Here is a 4,334-nt window from a genome sequence, read left to right on the forward strand (position 1 = left end):
TGTTCTAAAAACTCTTAATGAAAATGTGTTCACCCAATAAACAATAAAACATCAGCAGAACTGTCATATACTGAGCAAAAAATCTGGCTGCTACCGTAAGCAACATGCAACATAAAAAAGATACAATATAAAGGAAGACAATCTGTTGAGTTGTAAAAACCATCTGAGGGAGGATGAGGTGGGTGGATCACAAGGTCAGGAGTTTGAGACCAGCCTGGCCAATATGGTGAAACCCCATCTCTACTAAATATACAAAAATTGGCTGGGTGTGGTGGCACGTGCCTGTAGTCTCAGCTGCTTAGAGGGGGCTGAGGCAGGAGAATCACTTGAACTGGGGAGGTGGAGGTTGCAGTGAGCCAAGATTGTGCCACTGCACTCCAGCCTGGGTGACAGAGTGAGACTCTGTCTTAAAAACAAAACAGAAAAAACATCCGAATATGGCTGGGCGAGGTGGCTCATGCATGTAATCCCAGCACTTTGGGAGGCGGAGGTGGGTGGATCACCTGCGGTTAAGAGTTTAAGGCCAGCTTGATCAATATGGTGAAACCCTGTCTCTACTGAAAATACAAAAATTAGTTTGGCGTGGTGGTGTGCGCCCATAGTCTCAGCTACTCGGGAGGCTGAAGCAGAATTGCTTCAATCCGGGAGGCAGAGGTTGCAGTGAGCTGAGATTGTGCCACTGTATTCCAGCCTGAGTGACAGAGCGAGACTCTGTCTTAAACCAAAACAAAAATCAAAACAAAACAAGACAAAAAACCCTTCTGAATATGAACTCTTTGCAAACAGTACAGAAGTAATTAGCTATCAAACCTAAACCACACCAAGGTTAAGTTTGTCTGATGTAGGCAAGGAGTCAGTCTTGCGGGGAAAATAAGTTCCTCAGTGCAAGAGAGCTGAATAGTGTTTTGGAGCATTTCCCTGACTGCCACAGCAGTATTAGAAAATCTCTTGCAAGGGAAGGAAATAAATACAAATGGAATGCTACATTAAAAATGAGCAAACGTTTCAGGAATCAGTGTATCAGTAAAGTAGCAAGGGGATAACTTTAAAACATTATTTGTTTTGGGCTCGACAAACATGCAAAATGGATTTATTTAGAGGTTTTGCTATAGCTATGTCCAGGCATTTAGGCTTATGGGAAGTAAAATTAAAAGTGGATTCTTCCCTCCCACCCCCAGGAGCATTTCTTTAAAACCAAACACATTGCTAAATAGCAACATTATACTTGGTAAACAATAATTGGCAACAAAATAAGTTTAATATTCTGCTCAAACCAGTCCCGGGTACTGCTTAATAACCAGGGCACAAACTAATTTTGTTGTAACAAACCTAGACCGATATTATCAAACATGTCCTTGGTTAGGTATCTAGTTTCCTTTAACATTTCGAAAGCTCCTTTGACAGTGGGTCAAGTCCCTTATACAGACCAGTTCCTTGTGTCACGCATGTGGCTTGAACAGACCCATGTCCTGTTAGGAAGAGATCGAAGAGATTTGGCAAATCCTGCAATTTTCAAAAAGCAGCGTCACTGCCTCTCTCTACTCGTCTCCAGAAGCAGTTCTGCAGCTCACCTGCTACCTCCTTAATTCTTTCACGATGATTGCTGTCTACCACAAAAAGAAGACGTTGGTATTTGGGAAGTAATACTACCAGAGAGGGCTAATTCTGTCTTGACCACCAGCATCCCATACTATGAACCAAATGTTTGTATAGTCTACTGCTTCCACGTTTCGGCCAATGGTAGGAATGGTGGTAACTGCCTCCCCTAACATGCAGGGTGGTCATCTTGCCAGCAACATCTAATCCAGCCATCAAAATGTGCATCTGCTTCTTGCCAAAGAGGTAGGAGAAGAAAGAGGAGATGGTGAGGCCCCTGGCAGCAGTGGCAGAAGGGGCTTGGGGCATCTCTGTGGTTTCTCCTTTCATACTCCCAGGCAAACTAAATGAGAGGGAAGAGAAAGAGCTCATTCTTTAAACTTTAGTCCTCTCAGTTTTCATCCTCTTAAAATAAACAACATGAATGACCAGGTTTTCGCCTTCCATAGTTCTCTTCATGCTTGAACAATAATATACACATGTGTAGAGTTCTCAAGTTTTGTCCCCTCTGAAAAATCACATCTGCGTACTTATTTGTAACTCATATTAAGCTTATATTAACGTTTTCCATCTTTTTCTAAGGTCTAAAGTAAGTTTCTCATGTTCAAAATTTGGGAGGGGTAACAAAACCATATGAGCCAAGTGTCTTTTAAAATACTAGCTCTTGCACTGGATGCAGTGGCTCACACCTGTAATCCCAGCACTTTGGGAGGCCGAGGAAGGCGGATCACTAGAGGTCAGGAGTTCGAGACCAGCCTGGCCAATATGATGAAACAAATAAACAAAAAAACAAAACAGCCAGGTGTGGTGGCAGGTGCTTATAATCCCAGCTACTCTGGAGGCTGAGGTAGGAGAATTGCTTGAACCTGGGGGGCAGAGGTTGCACTGAGCTGAGATTGCCCCACTGTACTCCAACCTGGGTGACAGAGTGAGACTCTGTAACCCGCCCCCCCCCGAAAAAAAAAGCTCTTTAAAAGTTTAGCCTCACCTCTCATTATTGTTTTTTCATGTGTTCATCTTAGATTGATTTTTGTAATCCTAACTTGCTTTTAGTTATTCCAGTTTACTCATATAAAGTGCCCCTAACATTTTCTGATATTTTAGTCTATTTCATACCTATAGTAAAATCGGTTTCATTCCTAGGAATTATATATCAGCTTCTTTCTTTTTTGATAAGCATACTTTTTAGGAATTTACTATTGTAGAAGTCTTTCAAATAATAGGTTTTGTTGTTTTTTTAATCATTCTTTTCATGATTTTTATCTCTTTTATTTAACTGGTTTCAGCTTTTACCTTTTCAAATCAATCTGCCTACTTCATTTTGCATCATTTTTATTCTAATTTCCTAATCTGAAAATCTTCGGGGCAAGCTAATGCAGTGGTTATGTTCATAGACTCTGAACATGATCTGCTTTGGTTCAGAGCCTCATTTTGTCATTTACAAGCTGTGTGACTTTGGGCAAGTTACGTACACTCTCTGTGCCTGTTTCCTCACCTGTAAAATGGGTTGCGAAGATTAAATGAGTAAATACACATAAGCTGTTAGAGCAGTGCCTGGCACATAGTATCTACTTGATAAATATTTTTGGAAAGAAAGCAAATGAACTCCTTTAAATAGTGAGCTCTAAGGATAGAACAATTTTGAATATATTCTCAGCTGTGGTTTTGGTATGAAACCTTCCTTTCAGTAGCTCGTAGATGTTTGTTTCAGTTTTTGATATATTTCTTCCAATATTTTATTATAAAAAGTTTTCAAACCTATAGAAAAGCTGAAAGAATCATATAGGGAACTCAACCACTAAATTCTACAAGGAGCATTTTGCTGTATTTATCGAATCACCTGTGCGTGCAACTGTCCAGCTCCCTCCGCCCGCTCTCCAGCTTGGTTTTTGGATGTATTGCCAGGTACATTGCGAAGAAGTTTTGACGTGCTTTAAATAAGGGGGTCAACCAGGGAAGCATTTCTTAATTCTAGTAATTTAAGTTTTGAAATTACCTTTTTCATTGCTTATTTCCCTTTATTAGAGTATGAACCAAGAACATGGTTTCTAAAATTTCTGCCTTGGAGAAGTTTTTTTTTTGATGGCCAAGCACATGACCAATTTTTGTAACATGGTTACAAAAGAAGTATTTTCTGCTTGTAGGAAACACAGCTCTCCATGCTTATTAAATTGTTCTTGTCAATTATATAATTCAAATTCTCTATATCATTATTGAGTTTTCTCTGCTTGGTTTGTCAAAGTTTGAAAGATGCATTTTGAAATTTCCTTTTATAATGTTAAAGTTTTTCTTGCAATTCTGTAAGTATGTATCTTCTCTTTGAAGTATTCTCCACTATTCTATTATAAATGCCCTGACACACCGCCGTGGTCCATCTGGTGTAGCTGTAGATCGAAAGATTTATTGCTCATCCCCATTTCCTTTCCCCTGATCTTTTCCTGTCTTCAGGTGTCTGATCTGAGTCAAATGGCATTTGGTTCACTGTTTTCTATTTTCCCTGGCTAGCAACACTGATATGAAGATATCCTGAATCCTTGCCTATAGGCAGAGAGTAAGGGATATCATGGCCTGAAAGCAGAGATAAACCTCTAAACCTCTGATCTTTTCCGTTAGGATTTTCATCTTACGGTATTTTTGCTTTTGGTTATGAGCTCTTGGTCTTTTAGGTTATTAACTTGGTTCTCAGCCATGATCATCTTCTTTTTCTTTTTTTTTTTTTTTGAGACGGAGTTTCGCTC

The sequence above is a fragment of the Cebus imitator genome, unplaced genomic scaffold, assembly GCF_001604975.1.
Source record: "Cebus imitator isolate Cc_AM_T3 unplaced genomic scaffold, Cebus_imitator-1.0 Scaffold312, whole genome shotgun sequence".
NCBI lineage: Eukaryota > Metazoa > Chordata > Mammalia > Primates > Cebidae > Cebus > Cebus imitator.